The following is a 27,673-nucleotide window of genomic DNA, read 5'->3' as shown; positions in this document are numbered from 1 at the left end:
CGTGCAGACAGGGTCTCAGGAGTGCAGCGCTCCTGGGATCCCTGTCCCGCGACCCGGACGCCCAGGAGCCACGGACAGGCAGCCGGGCTCGGGCTCGGGCTCGCTCTCGCTCTCGCTCTCGCTCTCGCTCTCGCTCTGTGTGTGCGCGTTTTTGTGTGCGCGTGCGTGTTTGTGTGTTTCTTTCCTTCTCTCTTCGCCTCTTCGTTCTGGCTCTTTTCCTCTTTCTGCGGGGCGCCCCCGGACTTCCTGAGTTGACAGAACGAGCAGCCAGAAAAGTCAGGACACGGAGAACTTCGCCCGAGAAACCAACGCAATCTACCAGACGTACAGAACCCCCTCCCCGACGACCACAGCGTCCACAGTCTGCTCGAGCGCAGGTAGGGACATTACCCAGGGTCTCCCACAGGTTAGCTCACCCGTTAAGTCTCCTTAGTTTTACCAAGATGGCTAGCACGCCGAGGATGGACGGATGAGCGCCACGGTGTGATTACGGGGAGGGAAACGCACGTCGGAACACCCGTTGGTGCCTCCCGACGTCACCGGTATCCCCGTCCCGAGACCTCTGGGCTTCAGGGTTCTGGGCCGCAGCCCTCTCCCGTCGTCCACCCGGGATCCAGTGCACGATGTCTGCACTGCCCATCTCAAGAGTTTGGGCCCTGTGGGCGTTCTTGGATCCCGTTGGAAAGGGGACCTCGGGACGCGAGGGAGAGGAAAGGGCCGGGGGGCCGGGGTGGGGGGCGGGGGGCGGGCTGGGGGAAAGAGAGCGACGCCATCAACGCATGTCTGACCAGGACCTCGGCTGTGCCAGGCTCTCCATTTCCCACGGCACCGCGTCCCGTCGTCGGGGACGCCGCCTCTCGTCGGGACGTGTTGGTCTGCCGTCGGTCCTCCCGTCCCAGGCACGAGGCGGCGAACTCCCCCAAAGGCAGAGATTTTGGCACCTGCGTCCTCGGCTGCTGGGTCCGGCCCCAAGCAGGCACGCGGCCCGCAGGTGCCGGGCGAATGTCGGCGGAAAGCACTATGCTCACAGGGAAGGACGGCAGACGATGAGCGCGCACCAACCAGTGCCGCGCTCCGTGCTGAGCGGTGTGCTCCGTGCTCCCGCTTCCGCGCTCGCAACAACGCCACCGACGAGGCACTAACAGGACCCCCTTTCCAACCAGATGAGGCAACTGCCGCTCAGGGAGGGCGAGTCCCTCGCAGGAACGGCGGCCCTTGCTGCCGAGCCTTCGTTTGAGACCAAGCCTCCGGGCCCGCACTCCGGGAAACTTACGGAGACACAGCCCCAGTTCTCCCAGCAGAACACGCTCATCGGAGGTCAGATTGGGGGAGCCGTCGGAACCAGAACCACCCAGGGCGCTACCCTGCAGGGAGCGACGCGCGGCCCGCCCCGCCCCGCCACCCCGCCATCCCGGGCAAGCAGGAAGCAGGCCACAGGTGCCCTGGGTCTGCTCTGGCAGGGAAAGTGGGGCCCACGGGAAAAGGGAAACACGAGGATATTCGCTCCCAGGATGATTGCTGAATGGTGAGAGGATGGAGGTTGAGGTCCTCTCTTCCTGCTCTGCCCGCATGTCCCAGCTTCTCCACAGCGAGCAACTATTGCTTTCTGTCTGCGGTGGGGAAGAGACGGCTTACCTTGATGAATTCCCCCCTTGAAAATGTAAAAGTCCGTGCGATCTGAGGCAAGTCTCCCCTCTCCTCCTCCCTGTCATCCCCGCTCTCCTCCCCTGGAGCAAACTCCCCTCCCGCTTTCCCGGATCCCCTTTCCGCGATAGTCTGCGCGGACACAGGCAGGGGAAGAGCAGACTTTCAAAGCTGCCCGAGCCGCACGATATGAAAGCTCAAGCCAAGGAGCCAGGAAGGGCTGGCCGCTGAGGACGGAAATGTCCTCTCGGGGGACTCGTCCACTCCCTCTGGCAGACAGAGGCCAGGAGGGGGGCAGGACAGAGTGAGGCACCTGAGTGAGGGGACACCAAAACCCTGGGCCAGCGCAGCAAGATTCCTAATCCTTCCATCCAGTCTGTTCAGAATCAAAACGGATGCAAGGGATCCACGAGGAGCCAGACACCGACCTTTCAAACGAAGGCAGGACCACCCCCCCCCCCAAAAGACAAAAGCGAAGACGGAGACGGAGTTGCATCCCAGCCGGGGAGCGGGGGGAGGCGCTTGAAACTTAGACACTTGGGGAAGGGGACGTCTTTAAGGAAAGACAACACAAAAGGACCCGTACCAACTCCGGTGCGGAAACGAGGGTTTCTCGCGAACGACGGTATCAAGGACAGCCAGGTACCGACTTGGAGAAGCTGACACACGGCGCAGGCATCAGAAAATCCAGAAGCCGTCCCGCTTGGGATGGATGGCCAGGCCCGGAAGGCTCCTCTCGAGCCCAGTGGGCCCCGTCCTTCTGTAGGTGCTGTTTGGAGAGGCCTGACCCGGGGTCTTTCCTAGATGGGCTCTGGAAGACGGAGGGGCTGCTGGCAGCTTGCTGAAGCTGTCCGGGCCTCCGCAGCCCGGAGCGGGATCCGTTCCATCGCACACCACGACTCGACCAACTGCTTGGGTGCCGCGCCGGCCGAGTGGACCGCTAGGGTCTCTCAGGAGCCTGGCGGGTGGGAAGAGGCCGCCGAGGACAGAGGGAGCCCGCCGGACGAGGGCGGCGTCGGGGGCACGGCCACGCGGGGCCGGCCCCGGTTGGCCCTGGGTTCCCGTGGGGCCGCGAGGTGGAAGGGCTGGGCGGCGGCGGCGGCGGCGGCGGCGGTGGCCGCGGCCGCGGGGCACTCGCGCGGCTGGACAGCGGTGGGGGCGTGGCGGGGCGATGGGGCGACCGGTGAGGAGGGAGGAGGGGCGGGAGGAGCGTGGAGGGAGCGGCGCTGGGGCCGGGGGGCGGGGGGGGGGGCGCAAAAGGAGAGGGAGGCGGCGGGAGGCAAAAGCCTACAGCACCCGGTATTCCCAGGCGGTCTCCCATCCAAGTCCTAACCAGGCCCGACCCTGCTTAGCTTCCGAGATCAGACGAGATCGGGCGCGTTCAGGGTGGTATGGCCGTAGACGCTGGCGGCTGCCGCCGGCGCCCCTAAGAAGCCTCGCGCGCGCGCGCGCTGTCGCCTGGCCCCTGTGACGCGCCGTCGCCTGGCGTCTGTGACGCGCGCGCCCGAGCCCCTGTGACGCGCACCGGCCGCCCGCGTCCCCTGCGCCCCGCGCTCCGCCGCCTGCCGCCTGCCTGCCACTGCCTCCCGCCGCCGCCGCCGCCGCCGCCGCGGCCAGCCAAACCCTGCCCTGCCCTGCCCTGCCCTGCCCTGCCGCCCGCCCAGGGCGCGGGAGGCCTCGGGCACCCCGGGGACTGTGGGCGGGCGGGGCGCAAGTCTAGGCGCTCTCCCAAGCCGGCCCCGGACGCTCCAGGCCTCCTGTCCGCCCGCATCCCGGCGACGGGTCGCAGGACATCCGGCTGCTCTGCTCGGGGACAGGTGGCCCGGGGCGTCGGGCGCGTCGGCGCGTCGGCGCGTCAGCGCGTCGGGGCCCCGGGCCGGCGAGGCCCCTCCGGCCCGAGGCGCCTCCCAACGAACCCGGGCCCAACAACCCCCGGCGGCCGCCGCTCCGGCCCGGCCCCAACTTGCCCAAATCCAGCTGGAGCCACCGGCGCGACCAGAGGGCATCACCGGAAAGCCCTCCGGGGCGGGCGGCGGGGCGCGGGGAGACCAGGGCGGGCCACCCTTCCCCGCCCCGCCCCGCGCCCCGCCCACGGGACCCGGACCGCGCCCTCAACCCCAGGCCCCGCGGCCACCCTGGACAGCTCCTGACTGACCGACCTGAGAGACACAGAGACAGAGACAGAGACAGAGGCAGAGACAGAGAGATTGAGAGGATCCGAGACACGGACCCAGACAGACACCCCCCGGGACAGACACACAGACGCTCACGCTGACACAGAGAGGCCCTGCCCAAGAGGCAGCTTCCCCACAGGAGGGCGGTGGTGCTTGAGCTGGGCCCGGGCAAGGAGGCGGGGGCCCTGGGGCTGGCGATCACCCCTGGGGCCCTGGGACGTGCAGACAGGGTCTCAGGAGTGCAGCGCTCCTGGGATCCCTGTCCCGCGACCCGGACGCCCAGGAGCCACGGACAGGCAGCCGGGCTCGGGCTCGCTCTCGCTCTCGCTCTCGCTCTCGCTCTCGCTCTGTGTGTGCGCGTTTTTGTGTGCGCGTGCGTGTTTGTGTGTTTCTTTCCTTCTCTCTTCGCCTCTTCGTTCTGGCTCTTTTCCTCTTTCTGCGGGGCGCCCCCGGACTTCCTGAGTTGACAGAACGAGCAGCCAGAAAAGTCAGGACACGGAGAACTTCGCCCGAGAAACCAACGCAATCTACCAGACGTACAGAACCCCCTCCCCGACGACCACAGCGTCCACAGTCTGCTCGAGCGCAGGTAGGGACATTACCCAGGGTCTCCCACAGGTTAGCTCACCCGTTAAGTCTCCTTAGTTTTACCAAGATGGCTAGCACGCCGAGGATGGACGGATGAGCGCCACGGTGTGATTACGGGGAGGGAAACGCACGTCGGAACACCCGTTGGTGCCTCCCGACGTCACCGGTATCCCCGTCCCGAGACCTCTGGGCTTCAGGGTTCTGGGCCGCAGCCCTCTCCCGTCGTCCACCCGGGATCCAGTGCACGATGTCTGCACTGCCCATCTCAAGAGTTTGGGCCCTGTGGGCGTTCTTGGATCCCGTTGGAAAGGGGACCTCGGGACGCGAGGGAGAGGAAAGGGCCGGGGGGCCGGGGTGGGGGGCGGGGGGCGGGCTGGGGGAAAGAGAGCGACGCCATCAACGCATGTCTGACCAGGACCTCGGCTGTGCCAGGCTCTCCATTTCCCACGGCACCGCGTCCCGTCGTCGGGGACGCCGCCTCTCGTCGGGACGTGTTGGTCTGCCGTCGGTCCTCCCGTCCCAGGCACGAGGCGGCGAACTCCCCCAAAGGCAGAGATTTTGGCACCTGCGTCCTCGGCTGCTGGGTCCGGCCCCAAGCAGGCACGCGGCCCGCAGGTGCCGGGCGAATGTCGGCGGAAAGCACTATGCTCACAGGGAAGGACGGCAGACGATGAGCGCGCACCAACCAGTGCCGCGCTCCGTGCTGAGCGGTGTGCTCCGTGCTCCCGCTTCCGCGCTCGCAACAACGCCACCGACGAGGCACTAACAGGACCCCCTTTCCAACCAGATGAGGCAACTGCCGCTCAGGGAGGGCGAGTCCCTCGCAGGAACGGCGGCCCTTGCTGCCGAGCCTTCGTTTGAGACCAAGCCTCCGGGCCCGCACTCCGGGAAACTTACGGAGACACAGCCCCAGTTCTCCCAGCAGAACACGCTCATCGGAGGTCAGATTGGGGGAGCCGTCGGAACCAGAACCACCCAGGGCGCTACCCTGCAGGGAGCGACGCGCGGCCCGCCCCGCCCCGCCACCCCGCCATCCCGGGCAAGCAGGAAGCAGGCCACAGGTGCCCTGGGTCTGCTCTGGCAGGGAAAGTGGGGCCCACGGGAAAAGGGAAACACGAGGATATTCGCTCCCAGGATGATTGCTGAACGGTGAGAGGATGGAGGTTGAGGTCCTCTCTTCCTGCTCTGCCCGCATGTCCCAGCTTCTCCACAGCGAGCAACTATTGCTTTCTGTCTGCGGTGGGGAAGAGACGGCTTACCTTGATGAATTCCCCCCTTGAAAATGTAAAAGTCCGTGCGATCTGAGGCAAGTCTCCCCTCTCCTCCTCCCTGTCATCCCCGCTCTCCTCCCCTGGAGCAAACTCCCCTCCCGCTTTCCCGGATCCCCTTTCCGCGATAGTCTGCGCGGACACAGGCAGGGGAAGAGCAGACTTTCAAAGCTGCCCGAGCCGCACGATATGAAAGCTCAAGCCAAGGAGCCAGGAAGGGCTGGCCGCTGAGGACGGAAATGTCCTCTCGGGGGACTCGTCCACTCCCTCTGGCAGACAGAGGCCAGGAGGGGGGCAGGACAGAGTGAGGCACCTGAGTGAGGGGACACCAAAACCCTGGGCCAGCGCAGCAAGATTCCTAATCCTTCCATCCAGTCTGTTCAGAATCAAAACGGATGCAAGGGATCCACGAGGAGCCAGACACCGACCTTTCAAACGAAGGCAGGACCACCCCCCCCCCCCAAAAGACAAAAGCGAAGACGGAGACGGAGTTGCATCCCAGCCGGGGAGCGGGGGGAGGCGCTTGAAACTTAGACACTTGGGGAAGGGGACGTCTTTAAGGAAAGACAACACAAAAGGACCCGTACCAACTCCGGTGCGGAAACGAGGGTTTCTCGCGAACGACGGTATCAAGGACAGCCAGGTACCGACTTGGAGAAGCTGACACACGGCGCAGGCATCAGAAAATCCAGAAGCCGTCCCGCTTGGGATGGATGGCCAGGCCCGGAAGGCTCCTCTCGAGCCCAGTGGGCCCCGTCCTTCTGTAGGTGCTGTTTGGAGAGGCCTGACCCGGGGTCTTTCCTAGATGGGCTCTGGAAGACGGAGGGGCTGCTGGCAGCTTGCTGAAGCTGTCCGGGCCTCCGCAGCCCGGAGCGGGATCCGTTCCATCGCACACCACGACTCGACCAACTGCTTGGGTGCCGCGCCGGCCGAGTGGACCGCTAGGGTCTCTCAGGAGCCTGGCGGGTGGGAAGAGGCCGCCGAGGACAGAGGGAGCCCGCCGGACGAGGGCGGCGTCGGGGGCACGGCCACGCGGGGCCGGCCCCGGTTGGCCCTGGGTTCCCGTGGGGCCGCGAGGTGGAAGGGCTGGGCGGCGGCGGCGGCGGCGGCGGCGGTGGCCGCGGCCGCGGGGCACTCGCGCGGCTGGACAGCGGTGGGGGCGTGGCGGGGCGATGGGGCGACCGGTGAGGAGGGAGGAGGGGCGGGAGGAGCGTGGAGGGAGCGGCGCTGGGGCCGGGGGGCGGGGGGGGGGGGCGCAAAAGGAGAGGGAGGCGGCGGGAGGCAAAAGCCTACAGCACCCGGTATTCCCAGGCGGTCTCCCATCCAAGTCCTAACCAGGCCCGACCCTGCTTAGCTTCCGAGATCAGACGAGATCGGGCGCGTTCAGGGTGGTATGGCCGTAGACGCTGGCGGCTGCCGCCGGCGCCCCTAAGAAGCCTCGCGCGCGCGCGCGCTGTCGCCTGGCCCCTGTGACGCGCCGTCGCCTGGCGTCTGTGACGCGCGCGCCCGAGCCCCTGTGACGCGCACCGGCCGCCCGCGTCCCCTGCGCCCCGCGCTCCGCCGCCTGCCGCCTGCCTGCCACTGCCTCCCGCCGCCGCCGCCGCCGCCGCCGCGGCCAGCCAAACCCTGCCCTGCCCTGCCCTGCCCTGCCCTGCCGCCCGCCCAGGGCGCGGGAGGCCTCGGGCACCCCGGGGACTGTGGGCGGGCGGGGCGCAAGTCTAGGCGCTCTCCCAAGCCGGCCCCGGACGCTCCAGGCCTCCTGTCCGCCCGCATCCCGGCGACGGGTCGCAGGACATCCGGCTGCTCTGCTCGGGGACAGGTGGCCCGGGGCGTCGGGCGCGTCGGCGCGTCGGCGCGTCAGCGCGTCGGGGCCCCGGGCCGGCGAGGCCCCTCCGGCCCGAGGCGCCTCCCAACGAACCCGGGCCCAACAACCCCCGGCGGCCGCCGCTCCGGCCCGGCCCCAACTTGCCCAAATCCAGCTGGAGCCACCGGCGCGACCAGAGGGCATCACCGGAAAGCCCTCCGGGGCGGGCGGCGGGGCGCGGGGAGACCAGGGCGGGCCACCCTTCCCCGCCCCGCCCCGCGCCCCGCCCACGGGACCCGGACCGCGCCCTCAACCCCAGGCCCCGCGGCCACCCTGGACAGCTCCTGACTGACCGACCTGAGAGACACAGAGACAGAGACAGAGACAGAGGCAGAGACAGAGAGATTGAGAGGATCCGAGACACGGACCCAGACAGACACCCCCCGGGACAGACACACAGACGCTCACGCTGACACAGAGAGGCCCTGCCCAAGAGGCAGCTTCCCCACAGGAGGGCGGTGGTGCTTGAGCTGGGCCCGGGCAAGGAGGCGGGGGCCCTGGGGCTGGCGATCACCCCTGGGGCCCTGGGACGTGCAGACAGGGTCTCAGGAGTGCAGCGCTCCTGGGATCCCTGTCCCGCGACCCGGACGCCCAGGAGCCACGGACAGGCAGCCGGGCTCGGGCTCGCTCTCGCTCTCGCTCTCGCTCTCGCTCTCGCTCTGTGTGTGCGCGTTTTTGTGTGCGCGTGCGTGTTTGTGTGTTTCTTTCCTTCTCTCTTCGCCTCTTCGTTCTGGCTCTTTTCCTCTTTCTGCGGGGCGCCCCCGGACTTCCTGAGTTGACAGAACGAGCAGCCAGAAAAGTCAGGACACGGAGAACTTCGCCCGAGAAACCAACGCAATCTACCAGACGTACAGAACCCCCTCCCCGACGACCACAGCGTCCACAGTCTGCTCGAGCGCAGGTAGGGACATTACCCAGGGTCTCCCACAGGTTAGCTCACCCGTTAAGTCTCCTTAGTTTTACCAAGATGGCTAGCACGCCGAGGATGGACGGATGAGCGCCACGGTGTGATTACGGGGAGGGAAACGCACGTCGGAACACCCGTTGGTGCCTCCCGACGTCACCGGTATCCCCGTCCCGAGACCTCTGGGCTTCAGGGTTCTGGGCCGCAGCCCTCTCCCGTCGTCCACCCGGGATCCAGTGCACGATGTCTGCACTGCCCATCTCAAGAGTTTGGGCCCTGTGGGCGTTCTTGGATCCCGTTGGAAAGGGGACCTCGGGACGCGAGGGAGAGGAAAGGGCCGGGGGGCCGGGGTGGGGGGCGGGGGGCGGGCTGGGGGAAAGAGAGCGACGCCATCAACGCATGTCTGACCAGGACCTCGGCTGTGCCAGGCTCTCCATTTCCCACGGCACCGCGTCCCGTCGTCGGGGACGCCGCCTCTCGTCGGGACGTGTTGGTCTGCCGTCGGTCCTCCCGTCCCAGGCACGAGGCGGCGAACTCCCCCAAAGGCAGAGATTTTGGCACCTGCGTCCTCGGCTGCTGGGTCCGGCCCCAAGCAGGCACGCGGCCCGCAGGTGCCGGGCGAATGTCGGCGGAAAGCACTATGCTCACAGGGAAGGACGGCAGACGATGAGCGCGCACCAACCAGTGCCGCGCTCCGTGCTGAGCGGTGTGCTCCGTGCTCCCGCTTCCGCGCTCGCAACAACGCCACCGACGAGGCACTAACAGGACCCCCTTTCCAACCAGATGAGGCAACTGCCGCTCAGGGAGGGCGAGTCCCTCGCAGGAACGGCGGCCCTTGCTGCCGAGCCTTCGTTTGAGACCAAGCCTCCGGGCCCGCACTCCGGGAAACTTACGGAGACACAGCCCCAGTTCTCCCAGCAGAACACGCTCATCGGAGGTCAGATTGGGGGAGCCGTCGGAACCAGAACCACCCAGGGCGCTACCCTGCAGGGAGCGACGCGCGGCCCGCCCCGCCCCGCCACCCCGCCATCCCGGGCAAGCAGGAAGCAGGCCACAGGTGCCCTGGGTCTGCTCTGGCAGGGAAAGTGGGGCCCACGGGAAAAGGGAAACACGAGGATATTCGCTCCCAGGATGATTGCTGAACGGTGAGAGGATGGAGGTTGAGGTCCTCTCTTCCTGCTCTGCCCGCATGTCCCAGCTTCTCCACAGCGAGCAACTATTGCTTTCTGTCTGCGGTGGGGAAGAGACGGCTTACCTTGATGAATTCCCCCCTTGAAAATGTAAAAGTCCGTGCGATCTGAGGCAAGTCTCCCCTCTCCTCCTCCCTGTCATCCCCGCTCTCCTCCCCTGGAGCAAACTCCCCTCCCGCTTTCCCGGATCCCCTTTCCGCGATAGTCTGCGCGGACACAGGCAGGGGAAGAGCAGACTTTCAAAGCTGCCCGAGCCGCACGATATGAAAGCTCAAGCCAAGGAGCCAGGAAGGGCTGGCCGCTGAGGACGGAAATGTCCTCTCGGGGGACTCGTCCACTCCCTCTGGCAGACAGAGGCCAGGAGGGGGGCAGGACAGAGTGAGGCACCTGAGTGAGGGGACACCAAAACCCTGGGCCAGCGCAGCAAGATTCCTAATCCTTCCATCCAGTCTGTTCAGAATCAAAACGGATGCAAGGGATCCACGAGGAGCCAGACACCGACCTTTCAAACGAAGGCAGGACCACCCCCCCCCCCAAAAGACAAAAGCGAAGACGGAGACGGAGTTGCATCCCAGCCGGGGAGCGGGGGGAGGCGCTTGAAACTTAGACACTTGGGGAAGGGGACGTCTTTAAGGAAAGACAACACAAAAGGACCCGTACCAACTCCGGTGCGGAAACGAGGGTTTCTCGCGAACGACGGTATCAAGGACAGCCAGGTACCGACTTGGAGAAGCTGACACACGGCGCAGGCATCAGAAAATCCAGAAGCCGTCCCGCTTGGGATGGATGGCCAGGCCCGGAAGGCTCCTCTCGAGCCCAGTGGGCCCCGTCCTTCTGTAGGTGCTGTTTGGAGAGGCCTGACCCGGGGTCTTTCCTAGATGGGCTCTGGAAGACGGAGGGGCTGCTGGCAGCTTGCTGAAGCTGTCCGGGCCTCCGCAGCCCGGAGCGGGATCCGTTCCATCGCACACCACGACTCGACCAACTGCTTGGGTGCCGCGCCGGCCGAGTGGACCGCTAGGGTCTCTCAGGAGCCTGGCGGGTGGGAAGAGGCCGCCGAGGACAGAGGGAGCCCGCCGGACGAGGGCGGCGTCGGGGGCACGGCCACGCGGGGCCGGCCCCGGTTGGCCCTGGGTTCCCGTGGGGCCGCGAGGTGGAAGGGCTGGGCGGCGGCGGCGGCGGCGGCGGCGGTGGCCGCGGCCGCGGGGCACTCGCGCGGCTGGACAGCGGTGGGGGCGTGGCGGGGCGATGGGGCGACCGGTGAGGAGGGAGGAGGGGCGGGAGGAGCGTGGAGGGAGCGGCGCTGGGGCCGGGGGGCGGGGGGGGGGGGCGCAAAAGGAGAGGGAGGCGGCGGGAGGCAAAAGCCTACAGCACCCGGTATTCCCAGGCGGTCTCCCATCCAAGTCCTAACCAGGCCCGACCCTGCTTAGCTTCCGAGATCAGACGAGATCGGGCGCGTTCAGGGTGGTATGGCCGTAGACGCTGGCGGCTGCCGCCGGCGCCCCTAAGAAGCCTCGCGCGCGCGCGCGCTGTCGCCTGGCCCCTGTGACGCGCCGTCGCCTGGCGTCTGTGACGCGCGCGCCCGAGCCCCTGTGACGCGCACCGGCCGCCCGCGTCCCCTGCGCCCCGCGCTCCGCCGCCTGCCGCCTGCCTGCCACTGCCTCCCGCCGCCGCCGCCGCCGCCGCCGCGGCCAGCCAAACCCTGCCCTGCCCTGCCCTGCCCTGCCCTGCCGCCCGCCCAGGGCGCGGGAGGCCTCGGGCACCCCGGGGACTGTGGGCGGGCGGGGCGCAAGTCTAGGCGCTCTCCCAAGCCGGCCCCGGACGCTCCAGGCCTCCTGTCCGCCCGCATCCCGGCGACGGGTCGCAGGACATCCGGCTGCTCTGCTCGGGGACAGGTGGCCCGGGGCGTCGGGCGCGTCGGCGCGTCGGCGCGTCAGCGCGTCGGGGCCCCGGGCCGGCGAGGCCCCTCCGGCCCGAGGCGCCTCCCAACGAACCCGGGCCCAACAACCCCCGGCGGCCGCCGCTCCGGCCCGGCCCCAACTTGCCCAAATCCAGCTGGAGCCACCGGCGCGACCAGAGGGCATCACCGGAAAGCCCTCCGGGGCGGGCGGCGGGGCGCGGGGAGACCAGGGCGGGCCACCCTTCCCCGCCCCGCCCCGCGCCCCGCCCACGGGACCCGGACCGCGCCCTCAACCCCAGGCCCCGCGGCCACCCTGGACAGCTCCTGACTGACCGACCTGAGAGACACAGAGACAGAGACAGAGACAGAGGCAGAGACAGAGAGATTGAGAGGATCCGAGACACGGACCCAGACAGACACCCCCCGGGACAGACACACAGACGCTCACGCTGACACAGAGAGGCCCTGCCCAAGAGGCAGCTTCCCCACAGGAGGGCGGTGGTGCTTGAGCTGGGCCCGGGCAAGGAGGCGGGGGCCCTGGGGCTGGCGATCACCCCTGGGGCCCTGGGACGTGCAGACAGGGTCTCAGGAGTGCAGCGCTCCTGGGATCCCTGTCCCGCGACCCGGACGCCCAGGAGCCACGGACAGGCAGCCGGGCTCGGGCTCGCTCTCGCTCTCGCTCTCGCTCTCGCTCTCGCTCTGTGTGTGCGCGTTTTTGTGTGCGCGTGCGTGTTTGTGTGTTTCTTTCCTTCTCTCTTCGCCTCTTCGTTCTGGCTCTTTTCCTCTTTCTGCGGGGCGCCCCCGGACTTCCTGAGTTGACAGAACGAGCAGCCAGAAAAGTCAGGACACGGAGAACTTCGCCCGAGAAACCAACGCAATCTACCAGACGTACAGAACCCCCTCCCCGACGACCACAGCGTCCACAGTCTGCTCGAGCGCAGGTAGGGACATTACCCAGGGTCTCCCACAGGTTAGCTCACCCGTTAAGTCTCCTTAGTTTTACCAAGATGGCTAGCACGCCGAGGATGGACGGATGAGCGCCACGGTGTGATTACGGGGAGGGAAACGCACGTCGGAACACCCGTTGGTGCCTCCCGACGTCACCGGTATCCCCGTCCCGAGACCTCTGGGCTTCAGGGTTCTGGGCCGCAGCCCTCTCCCGTCGTCCACCCGGGATCCAGTGCACGATGTCTGCACTGCCCATCTCAAGAGTTTGGGCCCTGTGGGCGTTCTTGGATCCCGTTGGAAAGGGGACCTCGGGACGCGAGGGAGAGGAAAGGGCCGGGGGGCCGGGGTGGGGGGCGGGGGGCGGGCTGGGGGAAAGAGAGCGACGCCATCAACGCATGTCTGACCAGGACCTCGGCTGTGCCAGGCTCTCCATTTCCCACGGCACCGCGTCCCGTCGTCGGGGACGCCGCCTCTCGTCGGGACGTGTTGGTCTGCCGTCGGTCCTCCCGTCCCAGGCACGAGGCGGCGAACTCCCCCAAAGGCAGAGATTTTGGCACCTGCGTCCTCGGCTGCTGGGTCCGGCCCCAAGCAGGCACGCGGCCCGCAGGTGCCGGGCGAATGTCGGCGGAAAGCACTATGCTCACAGGGAAGGACGGCAGACGATGAGCGCGCACCAACCAGTGCCGCGCTCCGTGCTGAGCGGTGTGCTCCGTGCTCCCGCTTCCGCGCTCGCAACAACGCCACCGACGAGGCACTAACAGGACCCCCTTTCCAACCAGATGAGGCAACTGCCGCTCAGGGAGGGCGAGTCCCTCGCAGGAACGGCGGCCCTTGCTGCCGAGCCTTCGTTTGAGACCAAGCCTCCGGGCCCGCACTCCGGGAAACTTACGGAGACACAGCCCCAGTTCTCCCAGCAGAACACGCTCATCGGAGGTCAGATTGGGGGAGCCGTCGGAACCAGAACCACCCAGGGCGCTACCCTGCAGGGAGCGACGCGCGGCCCGCCCCGCCCCGCCACCCCGCCATCCCGGGCAAGCAGGAAGCAGGCCACAGGTGCCCTGGGTCTGCTCTGGCAGGGAAAGTGGGGCCCACGGGAAAAGGGAAACACGAGGATATTCGCTCCCAGGATGATTGCTGAACGGTGAGAGGATGGAGGTTGAGGTCCTCTCTTCCTGCTCTGCCCGCATGTCCCAGCTTCTCCACAGCGAGCAACTATTGCTTTCTGTCTGCGGTGGGGAAGAGACGGCTTACCTTGATGAATTCCCCCCTTGAAAATGTAAAAGTCCGTGCGATCTGAGGCAAGTCTCCCCTCTCCTCCTCCCTGTCATCCCCGCTCTCCTCCCCTGGAGCAAACTCCCCTCCCGCTTTCCCGGATCCCCTTTCCGCGATAGTCTGCGCGGACACAGGCAGGGGAAGAGCAGACTTTCAAAGCTGCCCGAGCCGCACGATATGAAAGCTCAAGCCAAGGAGCCAGGAAGGGCTGGCCGCTGAGGACGGAAATGTCCTCTCGGGGGACTCGTCCACTCCCTCTGGCAGACAGAGGCCAGGAGGGGGGCAGGACAGAGTGAGGCACCTGAGTGAGGGGACACCAAAACCCTGGGCCAGCGCAGCAAGATTCCTAATCCTTCCATCCAGTCTGTTCAGAATCAAAACGGATGCAAGGGATCCACGAGGAGCCAGACACCGACCTTTCAAACGAAGGCAGGACCACCCCCCCCCCCAAAAGACAAAAGCGAAGACGGAGACGGAGTTGCATCCCAGCCGGGGAGCGGGGGGAGGCGCTTGAAACTTAGACACTTGGGGAAGGGGACGTCTTTAAGGAAAGACAACACAAAAGGACCCGTACCAACTCCGGTGCGGAAACGAGGGTTTCTCGCGAACGACGGTATCAAGGACAGCCAGGTACCGACTTGGAGAAGCTGACACACGGCGCAGGCATCAGAAAATCCAGAAGCCGTCCCGCTTGGGATGGATGGCCAGGCCCGGAAGGCTCCTCTCGAGCCCAGTGGGCCCCGTCCTTCTGTAGGTGCTGTTTGGAGAGGCCTGACCCGGGGTCTTTCCTAGATGGGCTCTGGAAGACGGAGGGGCTGCTGGCAGCTTGCTGAAGCTGTCCGGGCCTCCGCAGCCCGGAGCGGGATCCGTTCCATCGCACACCACGACTCGACCAACTGCTTGGGTGCCGCGCCGGCCGAGTGGACCGCTAGGGTCTCTCAGGAGCCTGGCGGGTGGGAAGAGGCCGCCGAGGACAGAGGGAGCCCGCCGGACGAGGGCGGCGTCGGGGGCACGGCCACGCGGGGCCGGCCCCGGTTGGCCCTGGGTTCCCGTGGGGCCGCGAGGTGGAAGGGCTGGGCGGCGGCGGCGGCGGCGGCGGCGGTGGCCGCGGCCGCGGGGCACTCGCGCGGCTGGACAGCGGTGGGGGCGTGGCGGGGCGATGGGGCGACCGGTGAGGAGGGAGGAGGGGCGGGAGGAGCGTGGAGGGAGCGGCGCTGGGGCCGGGGGGCGGGGGGGGGGGCGCAAAAGGAGAGGGAGGCGGCGGGAGGCAAAAGCCTACAGCACCCGGTATTCCCAGGCGGTCTCCCATCCAAGTCCTAACCAGGCCCGACCCTGCTTAGCTTCCGAGATCAGACGAGATCGGGCGCGTTCAGGGTGGTATGGCCGTAGACGCTGGCGGCTGCCGCCGGCGCCCCTAAGAAGCCTCGCGCGCGCGCGCGCTGTCGCCTGGCCCCTGTGACGCGCCGTCGCCTGGCGTCTGTGACGCGCGCGCCCGAGCCCCTGTGACGCGCACCGGCCGCCCGCGTCCCCTGCGCCCCGCGCTCCGCCGCCTGCCGCCTGCCTGCCACTGCCTCCCGCCGCCGCCGCCGCCGCCGCCGCGGCCAGCCAAACCCTGCCCTGCCCTGCCCTGCCCTGCCCTGCCGCCCGCCCAGGGCGCGGGAGGCCTCGGGCACCCCGGGGACTGTGGGCGGGCGGGGCGCAAGTCTAGGCGCTCTCCCAAGCCGGCCCCGGACGCTCCAGGCCTCCTGTCCGCCCGCATCCCGGCGACGGGTCGCAGGACATCCGGCTGCTCTGCTCGGGGACAGGTGGCCCGGGGCGTCGGGCGCGTCGGCGCGTCGGCGCGTCAGCGCGTCGGGGCCCCGGGCCGGCGAGGCCCCTCCGGCCCGAGGCGCCTCCCAACGAACCCGGGCCCAACAACCCCCGGCGGCCGCCGCTCCGGCCCGGCCCCAACTTGCCCAAATCCAGCTGGAGCCACCGGCGCGACCAGAGGGCATCACCGGAAAGCCCTCCGGGGCGGGCGGCGGGGCGCGGGGAGACCAGGGCGGGCCACCCTTCCCCGCCCCGCCCCGCGCCCCGCCCACGGGACCCGGACCGCGCCCTCAACCCCAGGCCCCGCGGCCACCCTGGACAGCTCCTGACTGACCGACCTGAGAGACACAGAGACAGAGACAGAGACAGAGGCAGAGACAGAGAGATTGAGAGGATCCGAGACACGGACCCAGACAGACACCCCCCGGGACAGACACACAGACGCTCACGCTGACACAGAGAGGCCCTGCCCAAGAGGCAGCTTCCCCACAGGAGGGCGGTGGTGCTTGAGCTGGGCCCGGGCAAGGAGGCGGGGGCCCTGGGGCTGGCGATCACCCCTGGGGCCCTGGGACGTGCAGACAGGGTCTCAGGAGTGCAGCGCTCCTGGGATCCCTGTCCCGCGACCCGGACGCCCAGGAGCCACGGACAGGCAGCCGGGCTCGGGCTCGCTCTCGCTCTCGCTCTCGCTCTCGCTCTCGCTCTGTGTGTGCGCGTTTTTGTGTGCGCGTGCGTGTTTGTGTGTTTCTTTCCTTCTCTCTTCGCCTCTTCGTTCTGGCTCTTTTCCTCTTTCTGCGGGGCGCCCCCGGACTTCCTGAGTTGACAGAACGAGCAGCCAGAAAAGTCAGGACACGGAGAACTTCGCCCGAGAAACCAACGCAATCTACCAGACGTACAGAACCCCCTCCCCGACGACCACAGCGTCCACAGTCTGCTCGAGCGCAGGTAGGGACATTACCCAGGGTCTCCCACAGGTTAGCTCACCCGTTAAGTCTCCTTAGTTTTACCAAGATGGCTAGCACGCCGAGGATGGACGGATGAGCGCCACGGTGTGATTACGGGGAGGGAAACGCACGTCCGAACACCCGTTGGTGCCTCCCGACGTCACCGGTATCCCCGTCCCGAGACCTCTGGGCTTCAGGGTTCTGGGCCGCAGCCCTCTCCCGTCGTCCACCCGGGATCCAGTGCACGATGTCTGCACTGCCCATCTCAAGAGTTTGGGCCCTGTGGGCGTTCTTGGATCCCGTTGGAAAGGGGACCTCGGGACGCGAGGGAGAGGAAAGGGCCGGGGGGCCGGGGTGGGGGGCGGGGGGCGGGCTGGGGGAAAGAGAGCGACGCCATCAACGCATGTCTGACCAGGACCTCGGCTGTGCCAGGCTCTCCATTTCCCACGGCACCGCGTCCCGTCGTCGGGGACGCCGCCTCTCGTCGGGACGTGTTGGTCTGCCGTCGGTCCTCCCGTCCCAGGCACGAGGCGGCGAACTCCCCCAAAGGCAGAGATTTTGGCACCTGCGTCCTCGGCTGCTGGGTCCGGCCCCAAGCAGGCACGCGGCCCGCAGGTGCCGGGCGAATGTCGGCGGAAAGCACTATGCTCACAGGGAAGGACGGCAGACGATGAGCGCGCACCAACCAGTGCCGCGCTCCGTGCTGAGCGGTGTGCTCCGTGCTCCCGCTTCCGCGCTCGCAACAACGCCACCGACGAGGCACTAACAGGACCCCCTTTCCAACCAGATGAGGCAACTGCCGCTCAGGGAGGGCGAGTCCCTCGCAGGAACGGCGGCCCTTGCTGCCGAGCCTTCGTTTGAGACCAAGCCTCCGGGCCCGCACTCCGGGAAACTTACGGAGACACAGCCCCAGTTCTCCCAGCAGAACACGCTCATCGGAGGTCAGATTGGGGGAGCCGTCGGAACCAGAACCACCCAGGGCGCTACCCTGCAGGGAGCGACGCGCGGCCCGCCCCGCCCCGCCACCCCGCCATCCCGGGCAAGCAGGAAGCAGGCCACAGGTGCCCTGGGTCTGCTCTGGCAGGGAAAGTGGGGCCCACGGGAAAAGGGAAACACGAGGATATTCGCTCCCAGGATGATTGCTGAACGGTGAGAGGATGGAGGTTGAGGTCCTCTCTTCCTGCTCTGCCCGCATGTCCCAGCTTCTCCACAGCGAGCAACTATTGCTTTCTGTCTGCGGTGGGGAAGAGACGGCTTACCTTGATGAATTCCCCCCTTGAAAATGTAAAAGTCCGTGCGATCTGAGGCAAGTCTCCCCTCTCCTCCTCCCTGTCATCCCCGCTCTCCTCCCCTGGAGCAAACTCCCCTCCCGCTTTCCCGGATCCCCTTTCCGCGATAGTCTGCGCGGACACAGGCAGGGGAAGAGCAGACTTTCAAAGCTGCCCGAGCCGCACGATATGAAAGCTCAAGCCAAGGAGCCAGGAAGGGCTGGCCGCTGAGGACGGAAATGTCCTCTCGGGGGACTCGTCCACTCCCTCTGGCAGACAGAGGCCAGGAGGGGGGCAGGACAGAGTGAGGCACCTGAGTGAGGGGACACCAAAACCCTGGGCCAGCGCAGCAAGATTCCTAATCCTTCCATCCAGTCTGTTCAGAATCAAAACGGATGCAAGGGATCCACGAGGAGCCAGACACCGACCTTTCAAACGAAGGCAGGACCACCCCCCCCCCAAAAGACAAAAGCGAAGACGGAGACGGAGTTGCATCCCAGCCGGGGAGCGGGGGGAGGCGCTTGAAACTTAGACACTTGGGGAAGGGGACGTCTTTAAGGAAAGACAACACAAAAGGACCCGTACCAACTCCGGTGCGGAAACGAGGGTTTCTCGCGAACGACGGTATCAAGGACAGCCAGGTACCGACTTGGAGAAGCTGACACACGGCGCAGGCATCAGAAAATCCAGAAGCCGTCCCGCTTGGGATGGATGGCCAGGCCCGGAAGGCTCCTCTCGAGCCCAGTGGGCCCCGTCCTTCTGTAGGTGCTGTTTGGAGAGGCCTGACCCGGGGTCTTTCCTAGATGGGCTCTGGAAGACGGAGGGGCTGCTGGCAGCTTGCTGAAGCTGTCCGGGCCTCCGCAGCCCGGAGCGGGATCCGTTCCATCGCACACCACGACTCGACCAACTGCTTGGGTGCCGCGCCGGCCGAGTGGACCGCTAGGGTCTCTCAGGAGCCTGGCGGGTGGGAAGAGGCCGCCGAGGACAGAGGGAGCCCGCCGGACGAGGGCGGCGTCGGGGGCACGGCCACGCGGGGCCGGCCCCGGTTGGCCCTGGGTTCCCGTGGGGCCGCGAGGTGGAAGGGCTGGGCGGCGGCGGCGGCGGCGGCGGCGGTGGCCGCGGCCGCGGGGCACTCGCGCGGCTGGACAGCGGTGGGGGCGTGGCGGGGCGATGGGGCGACCGGTGAGGAGGGAGGAGGGGCGGGAGGAGCGTGGAGGGAGCGGCGCTGGGGCCGGGGGGCGGGGGGGGGGGCGCAAAAGGAGAGGGAGGCGGCGGGAGGCAAAAGCCTACAGCACCCGGTATTCCCAGGCGGTCTCCCATCCAAGTCCTAACCAGGCCCGACCCTGCTTAGCTTCCGAGATCAGACGAGATCGGGCGCGTTCAGGGTGGTATGGCCGTAGACGCTGGCGGCTGCCGCCGGCGCCCCTAAGAAGCCTCGCGCGCGCGCGCGCTGTCGCCTGGCCCCTGTGACGCGCCGTCGCCTGGCGTCTGTGACGCGCGCGCCCGAGCCCCTGTGACGCGCACCGGCCGCCCGCGTCCCCTGCGCCCCGCGCTCCGCCGCCTGCCGCCTGCCTGCCACTGCCTCCCGCCGCCGCCGCCGCCGCCGCCGCGGCCAGCCAAACCCTGCCCTGCCCTGCCCTGCCCTGCCCTGCCGCCCGCCCAGGGCGCGGGAGGCCTCGGGCACCCCGGGGACTGTGGGCGGGCGGGGCGCAAGTCTAGGCGCTCTCCCAAGCCGGCCCCGGACGCTCCAGGCCTCCTGTCCGCCCGCATCCCGGCGACGGGTCGCAGGACATCCGGCTGCTCTGCTCGGGGACAGGTGGCCCGGGGCGTCGGGCGCGTCGGCGCGTCGGCGCGTCAGCGCGTCGGGGCCCCGGGCCGGCGAGGCCCCTCCGGCCCGAGGCGCCTCCCAACGAACCCGGGCCCAACAACCCCCGGCGGCCGCCGCTCCGGCCCGGCCCCAACTTGCCCAAATCCAGCTGGAGCCACCGGCGCGACCAGAGGGCATCACCGGAAAGCCCTCCGGGGCGGGCGGCGGGGCGCGGGGAGACCAGGGCGGGCCACCCTTCCCCGCCCCGCCCCGCGCCCCGCCCACGGGACCCGGACCGCGCCCTCAACCCCAGGCCCCGCGGCCACCCTGGACAGCTCCTGACTGACCGACCTGAGAGACACAGAGACAGAGACAGAGACAGAGGCAGAGACAGAGAGATTGAGAGGATCCGAGACACGGACCCAGACAGACACCCCCCGGGACAGACACACAGACGCTCACGCTGACACAGAGAGGCCCTGCCCAAGAGGCAGCTTCCCCACAGGAGGGCGGTGGTGCTTGAGCTGGGCCCGGGCAAGGAGGCGGGGGCCCTGGGGCTGGCGATCACCCCTGGGGCCCTGGGACGTGCAGACAGGGTCTCAGGAGTGCAGCGCTCCTGGGATCCCTGTCCCGCGACCCGGACGCCCAGGAGCCACGGACAGGCAGCCGGGCTCGGGCTCGCTCTCGCTCTCGCTCTCGCTCTCGCTCTCGCTCTGTGTGTGCGCGTTTTTGTGTGCGCGTGCGTGTTTGTGTGTTTCTTTCCTTCTCTCTTCGCCTCTTCGTTCTGGCTCTTTTCCTCTTTCTGCGGGGCGCCCCCGGACTTCCTGAGTTGACAGAACGAGCAGCCAGAAAAGTCAGGACACGGAGAACTTCGCCCGAGAAACCAACGCAATCTACCAGACGTACAGAACCCCCTCCCCGACGACCACAGCGTCCACAGTCTGCTCGAGCGCAGGTAGGGACATTACCCAGGGTCTCCCACAGGTTAGCTCACCCGTTAAGTCTCCTTAGTTTTACCAAGATGGCTAGCACGCCGAGGATGGACGGATGAGCGCCACGGTGTGATTACGGGGAGGGAAACGCACGTCGGAACACCCGTTGGTGCCTCCCGACGTCACCGGTATCCCCGTCCCGAGACCTCTGGGCTTCAGGGTTCTGGGCCGCAGCCCTCTCCCGTCGTCCACCCGGGATCCAGTGCACGATGTCTGCACTGCCCATCTCAAGAGTTTGGGCCCTGTGGGCGTTCTTGGATCCCGTTGGAAAGGGGACCTCGGGACGCGAGGGAGAGGAAAGGGCCGGGGGGCCGGGGTGGGGGGCGGGGGGCGGGCTGGGGGAAAGAGAGCGACGCCATCAACGCATGTCTGACCAGGACCTCGGCTGTGCCAGGCTCTCCATTTCCCACGGCACCGCGTCCCGTCGTCGGGGACGCCGCCTCTCGTCGGGACGTGTTGGTCTGCCGTCGGTCCTCCCGTCCCAGGCACGAGGCGGCGAACTCCCCCAAAGGCAGAGATTTTGGCACCTGCGTCCTCGGCTGCTGGGTCCGGCCCCAAGCAGGCACGCGGCCCGCAGGTGCCGGGCGAATGTCGGCGGAAAGCACTATGCTCACAGGGAAGGACGGCAGACGATGAGCGCGCACCAACCAGTGCCGCGCTCCGTGCTGAGCGGTGTGCTCCGTGCTCCCGCTTCCGCGCTCGCAACAACGCCACCGACGAGGCACTAACAGGACCCCCTTTCCAACCAGATGAGGCAACTGCCGCTCAGGGAGGGCGAGTCCCTCGCAGGAACGGCGGCCCTTGCTGCCGAGCCTTCGTTTGAGACCAAGCCTCCGGGCCCGCACTCCGGGAAACTTACGGAGACACAGCCCCAGTTCTCCCAGCAGAACACGCTCATCGGAGGTCAGATTGGGGGAGCCGTCGGAACCAGAACCACCCAGGGCGCTACCCTGCAGGGAGCGACGCGCGGCCCGCCCCGCCCCGCCACCCCGCCATCCCGGGCAAGCAGGAAGCAGGCCACAGGTGCCCTGGGTCTGCTCTGGCAGGGAAAGTGGGGCCCACGGGAAAAGGGAAACACGAGGATATTCGCTCCCAGGATGATTGCTGAATGGTGAGAGGATGGAGGTTGAGGTCCTCTCTTCCTGCTCTGCCCGCATGTCCCAGCTTCTCCACAGCGAGCAACTATTGCTTTCTGTCTGCGGTGGGGAAGAGACGGCTTACCTTGATGAATTCCCCCCTTGAAAATGTAAAAGTCCGTGCGATCTGAGGCAAGTCTCCCCTCTCCTCCTCCCTGTCATCCCCGCTCTCCTCCCCTGGAGCAAACTCCCCTCCCGCTTTCCCGGATCCCCTTTCCGCGATAGTCTGCGCGGACACAGGCAGGGGAAGAGCAGACTTTCAAAGCTGCCCGAGCCGCACGATATGAAAGCTCAAGCCAAGGAGCCAGGAAGGGCTGGCCGCTGAGGACGGAAATGTCCTCTCGGGGGACTCGTCCACTCCCTCTGGCAGACAGAGGCCAGGAGGGGGGCAGGACAGAGTGAGGCACCTGAGTGAGGGGACACCAAAACCCTGGGCCAGCGCAGCAAGATTCCTAATCCTTCCATCCAGTCTGTTCAGAATCAAAACGGATGCAAGGGATCCACGAGGAGCCAGACACCGACCTTTCAAACGAAGGCAGGACCACCCCCCCCCCCAAAAGACAAAAGCGAAGACGGAGACGGAGTTGCATCCCAGCCGGGGAGCGGGGGGAGGCGCTTGAAACTTAGACACTTGGGGAAGGGGACGTCTTTAAGGAAAGACAACACAAAAGGACCCGTACCAACTCCGGTGCGGAAACGAGGGTTTCTCGCGAACGACGGTATCAAGGACAGCCAGGTACCGACTTGGAGAAGCTGACACACGGCGCAGGCATCAGAAAATCCAGAAGCCGTCCCGCTTGGGATGGATGGCCAGGCCCGGAAGGCTCCTCTCGAGCCCAGTGGGCCCCGTCCTTCTGTAGGTGCTGTTTGGAGAGGCCTGACCCGGGGTCTTTCCTAGATGGGCTCTGGAAGACGGAGGGGCTGCTGGCAGCTTGCTGAAGCTGTCCGGGCCTCCGCAGCCCGGAGCGGGATCCGTTCCATCGCACACCACGACTCGACCAACTGCTTGGGTGCCGCGCCGGCCGAGTGGACCGCTAGGGTCTCTCAGGAGCCTGGCGGGTGGGAAGAGGCCGCCGAGGACAGAGGGAGCCCGCCGGACGAGGGCGGCGTCGGGGGCACGGCCACGCGGGGCCGGCCCCGGTTGGCCCTGGGTTCCCGTGGGGCCGCGAGGTGGAAGGGCTGGGCGGCGGCGGCGGCGGCGGCGGCGGTGGCCGCGGCCGCGGGGCACTCGCGCGGCTGGACAGCGGTGGGGGCGTGGCGGGGCGATGGGGCGACCGGTGAGGAGGGAGGAGGGGCGGGAGGAGCGTGGAGGGAGCGGCGCTGGGGCCGGGGGGCGGGGGGGGGGGCGCAAAAGGAGAGGGAGGCGGCGGGAGGCAAAAGCCTACAGCACCCGGTATTCCCAGGCGGTCTCCCATCCAAGTCCTAACCAGGCCCGACCCTGCTTAGCTTCCGAGATCAGACGAGATCGGGCGCGTTCAGGGTGGTATGGCCGTAGACGCTGGCGGCTGCCGCCGGCGCCCCTAAGAAGCCTCGCGCGCGCGCGCGCTGTCGCCTGGCCCCTGTGACGCGCCGTCGCCTGGCGTCTGTGACGCGCGCGCCCGAGCCCCTGTGACGCGCACCGGCCGCCCGCGTCCCCTGCGCCCCGCGCTCCGCCGCCTGCCGCCTGCCTGCCACTGCCTCCCGCCGCCGCCGCCGCCGCCGCCGCGGCCAGCCAAACCCTGCCCTGCCCTGCCCTGCCCTGCCCTGCCGCCCGCCCAGGGCGCGGGAGGCCTCGGGCACCCCGGGGACTGTGGGCGGGCGGGGCGCAAGTCTAGGCGCTCTCCCAAGCCGGCCCCGGACGCTCCAGGCCTCCTGTCCGCCCGCATCCCGGCGACGGGTCGCAGGACATCCGGCTGCTCTGCTCGGGGACAGGTGGCCCGGGGCGTCGGGCGCGTCGGCGCGTCGGCGCGTCAGCGCGTCGGGGCCCCGGGCCGGCGAGGCCCCTCCGGCCCGAGGCGCCTCCCAACGAACCCGGGCCCAACAACCCCCGGCGGCCGCCGCTCCGGCCCGGCCCCAACTTGCCCAAATCCAGCTGGAGCCACCGGCGCGACCAGAGGGCATCACCGGAAAGCCCTCCGGGGCGGGCGGCGGGGCGCGGGGAGACCAGGGCGGGCCACCCTTCCCCGCCCCGCCCCGCGCCCCGCCCACGGGACCCGGACCGCGCCCTCAACCCCAGGCCCCGCGGCCACCCTGGACAGCTCCTGACTGACCGACCTGAGAGACACAGAGACAGAGACAGAGACAGAGGCAGAGACAGAGAGATTGAGAGGATCCGAGACACGGACCCAGACAGACACCCCCCGGGACAGACACACAGACGCTCACGCTGACACAGAGAGGCCCTGCCCAAGAGGCAGCTTCCCCACAGGAGGGCGGTGGTGCTTGAGCTGGGCCCGGGCAAGGAGGCGGGGGCCCTGGGGCTGGCGATCACCCCTGGGGCCCTGGGACGTGCAGACAGGGTCTCAGGAGTGCAGCGCTCCTGGGATCCCTGTCCCGCGACCCGGACGCCCAGGAGCCACGGACAGGCAGCCGGGCTCGGGCTCGCTCTCGCTCTCGCTCTCGCTCTCGCTCTCGCTCTGTGTGTGCGCGTTTTTGTGTGCGCGTGCGTGTTTGTGTGTTTCTTTCCTTCTCTCTTCGCCTCTTCGTTCTGGCTCTTTTCCTCTTTCTGCGGGGCGCCCCCGGACTTCCTGAGTTGACAGAACGAGCAGCCAGAAAAGTCAGGACACGGAGAACTTCGCCCGAGAAACCAACGCAATCTACCAGACGTACAGAACCCCCTCCCCGACGACCACAGCGTCCACAGTCTGCTCGAGCGCAGGTAGGGACATTACCCAGGGTCTCCCACAGGTTAGCTCACCCGTTAAGTCTCCTTAGTTTTACCAAGATGGCTAGCACGCCGAGGATGGACGGATGAGCGCCACGGTGTGATTACGGGGAGGGAAACGCACGTCCGAACACCCGTTGGTGCCTCCCGACGTCACCGGTATCCCCGTCCCGAGACCTCTGGGCTTCAGGGTTCTGGGCCGCAGCCCTCTCCCGTCGTCCACCCGGGATCCAGTGCACGATGTCTGCACTGCCCATCTCAAGAGTTTGGGCCCTGTGGGCGTTCTTGGATCCCGTTGGAAAGGGGACCTCGGGACGCGAGGGAGAGGAAAGGGCCGGGGGGCCGGGGTGGGGGGCGGGGGGCGGGCTGGGGGAAAGAGAGCGACGCCATCAACGCATGTCTGACCAGGACCTCGGCTGTGCCAGGCTCTCCATTTCCCACGGCACCGCGTCCCGTCGTCGGGGACGCCGCCTCTCGTCGGGACGTGTTGGTCTGCCGTCGGTCCTCCCGTCCCAGGCACGAGGCGGCGAACTCCCCCAAAGGCAGAGATTTTGGCACCTGCGTCCTCGGCTGCTGGGTCCGGCCCCAAGCAGGCACGCGGCCCGCAGGTGCCGGGCGAATGTCGGCGGAAAGCACTATGCTCACAGGGAAGGACGGCAGACGATGAGCGCGCACCAACCAGTGCCGCGCTCCGTGCTGAGCGGTGTGCTCCGTGCTCCCGCTTCCGCGCTCGCAACAACGCCACCGACGAGGCACTAACAGGACCCCCTTTCCAACCAGATGAGGCAACTGCCGCTCAGGGAGGGCGAGTCCCTCGCAGGAACGGCGGCCCTTGCTGCCGAGCCTTCGTTTGAGACCAAGCCTCCGGGCCCGCACTCCGGGAAACTTACGGAGACACAGCCCCAGTTCTCCCAGCAGAACACGCTCATCGGAGGTCAGATTGGGGGAGCCGTCGGAACCAGAACCACCCAGGGCGCTACCCTGCAGGGAGCGACGCGCGGCCCGCCCCGCCCCGCCACCCCGCCATCCCGGGCAAGCAGGAAGCAGGCCACAGGTGCCCTGGGTCTGCTCTGGCAGGGAAAGTGGGGCCCACGGGAAAAGGGAAACACGAGGATATTCGCTCCCAGGATGATTGCTGAATGGTGAGAGGATGGAGGTTGAGGTCCTCTCTTCCTGCTCTGCCCGCATGTCCCAGCTTCTCCACAGCGAGCAACTATTGCTTTCTGTCTGCGGTGGGGAAGAGACGGCTTACCTTGATGAATTCCCCCCTTGAAAATGTAAAAGTCCGTGCGATCTGAGGCAAGTCTCCCCTCTCCTCCTCCCTGTCATCCCCGCTCTCCTCCCCTGGAGCAAACTCCCCTCCCGCTTTCCCGGATCCCCTTTCCGCGATAGTCTGCGCGGACACAGGCAGGGGAAGAGCAGACTTTCAAAGCTGCCCGAGCCGCACGATATGAAAGCTCAAGCCAAGGAGCCAGGAAGGGCTGGCCGCTGAGGACGGAAATGTCCTCTCGGGGGACTCGTCCACTCCCTCTGGCAGACAGAGGCCAGGAGGGGGGCAGGACAGAGTGAGGCACCTGAGTGAGGGGACACCAAAACCCTGGGCCAGCGCAGCAAGATTCCTAATCCTTCCATCCAGTCTGTTCAGAATCAAAACGGATGCAAGGGATCCACGAGGAGCCAGACACCGACCTTTCAAACGAAGGCAGGACCACCCCCCCCCCCCAAAAGACAAAAGCGAAGACGGAGACGGAGTTGCATCCCAGCCGGGGAGCGGGGGGAGGCGCTTGAAACTTAGACACTTGGGGAAGGGGACGTCTTTAAGGAAAGACAACACAAAAGGACCCGTACCAACTCCGGTGCGGAAACGAGGGTTTCTCGCGAACGACGGTATCAAGGACAGCCAGGTACCGACTTGGAGAAGCTGACACACGGCGCAGGCATCAGAAAATCCAGAAGCCGTCCCGCTTGGGATGGATGGCCAGGCCCGGAAGGCTCCTCTCGAGCCCAGTGGGCCCCGTCCTTCTGTAGGTGCTGTTTGGAGAGGCCTGACCCGGGGTCTTTCCTAGATGGGCTCTGGAAGACGGAGGGGCTGCTGGCAGCTTGCTGAAGCTGTCCGGGCCTCCGCAGCCCGGAGCGGGATCCGTTCCATCGCACACCACGACTCGACCAACTGCTTGGGTGCCGCGCCGGCCGAGTGGACCGCTAGGGTCTCTCAGGAGCCTGGCGGGTGGGAAGAGGCCGCCGAGGACAGAGGGAGCCCGCCGGACGAGGGCGGCGTCGGGGGCACGGCCACGCGGGGCCGGCCCCGGTTGGCCCTGGGTTCCCGTGGGGCCGCGAGGTGGAAGGGCTGGGCGGCGGCGGCGGCGGCGGCGGCGGTGGCCGCGGCCGCGGGGCACTCGCGCGGCTGGACAGCGGTGGGGGCGTGGCGGGGCGATGGGGCGACCGGTGAGGAGGGAGGAGGGGCGGGAGGAGCGTGGAGGGAGCGGCGCTGGGGCCGGGGGGCGGGGGGGGGGGCGCAAAAGGAGAGGGAGGCGGCGGGAGGCAAAAGCCTACAGCACCCGGTATTCCCAGGCGGTCTCCCATCCAAGTCCTAACCAGGCCCGACCCTGCTTAGCTTCCGAGATCAGACGAGATCGGGCGCGTTCAGGGTGGTATGGCCGTAGACGCTGGCGGCTGCCGCCGGCGCCCCTAAGAAGCCTCGCGCGCGCGCGCGCTGTCGCCTGGCCCCTGTGACGCGCCGTCGCCTGGCGTCTGTGACGCGCGCGCCCGAGCCCCTGTGACGCGCACCGGCCGCCCGCGTCCCCTGCGCCCCGCGCTCCGCCGCCTGCCGCCTGCCTGCCACTGCCTCCCGCCGCCGCCGCCGCCGCCGCCGCGGCCAGCCAAACCCTGCCCTGCCCTGCCCTGCCCTGCCCTGCCGCCCGCCCAGGGCGCGGGAGGCCTCGGGCACCCCGGGGACTGTGGGCGGGCGGGGCGCAAGTCTAGGCGCTCTCCCAAGCCGGCCCCGGACGCTCCAGGCCTCCTGTCCGCCCGCATCCCGGCGACGGGTCGCAGGACATCCGGCTGCTCTGCTCGGGGACAGGTGGCCCGGGGCGTCGGGCGCGTCGGCGC

The 27,673-nt window shown here is 68.0% G+C and overlaps 7 non-coding genes across 7 annotated transcripts; all 7 read right to left on the bottom strand.

The window, feature by feature from the left end:
• Positions 1–2,928: 2,928 nt before the first annotated feature.
• Positions 2,929–3,047, bottom strand: LOC138919205 (5S ribosomal RNA). Its single transcript, XR_011429203.1, has one exon. It is a non-coding gene; the product is annotated as a 5S ribosomal RNA (ribosomal RNA).
• Positions 3,048–6,960: 3,913 nt separating this feature from the next.
• On the bottom strand, positions 6,961–7,079 carry LOC138919203 (5S ribosomal RNA). Its single transcript, XR_011429202.1, has one exon. It is a non-coding gene; the product is annotated as a 5S ribosomal RNA (ribosomal RNA).
• A 3,912-nt stretch (positions 7,080–10,991) lies between these two features.
• On the bottom strand, positions 10,992–11,110 carry LOC138919202 (5S ribosomal RNA). Its single transcript, XR_011429201.1, has one exon. It is a non-coding gene; the product is annotated as a 5S ribosomal RNA (ribosomal RNA).
• Positions 11,111–15,021: 3,911 nt separating this feature from the next.
• On the bottom strand, positions 15,022–15,140 carry LOC138919201 (5S ribosomal RNA). Its single transcript, XR_011429200.1, has one exon. It is a non-coding gene; the product is annotated as a 5S ribosomal RNA (ribosomal RNA).
• A 3,910-nt stretch (positions 15,141–19,050) lies between these two features.
• LOC138919200 (5S ribosomal RNA) lies at positions 19,051–19,169 on the bottom strand. The gene has a single exon (XR_011429199.1). It is a non-coding gene; the product is annotated as a 5S ribosomal RNA (ribosomal RNA).
• A 3,911-nt stretch (positions 19,170–23,080) lies between these two features.
• LOC138919199 (5S ribosomal RNA) lies at positions 23,081–23,199 on the bottom strand. The gene has a single exon (XR_011429198.1). It is a non-coding gene; the product is annotated as a 5S ribosomal RNA (ribosomal RNA).
• Positions 23,200–27,111: 3,912 nt separating this feature from the next.
• On the bottom strand, positions 27,112–27,230 carry LOC138919198 (5S ribosomal RNA). The gene has a single exon (XR_011429197.1). It is a non-coding gene; the product is annotated as a 5S ribosomal RNA (ribosomal RNA).
• Between the last annotated feature and the right edge of the window lie 443 nt (positions 27,231–27,673).

The sequence above is a fragment of the Equus caballus genome, chromosome 1 (assembly GCF_041296265.1).
Source record: "Equus caballus isolate H_3958 breed thoroughbred chromosome 1, TB-T2T, whole genome shotgun sequence".
NCBI classification, from domain to species: domain Eukaryota; kingdom Metazoa; phylum Chordata; class Mammalia; order Perissodactyla; family Equidae; genus Equus; species Equus caballus.
This window is presented reverse-complemented; position numbering and strand designations above follow the sequence as displayed.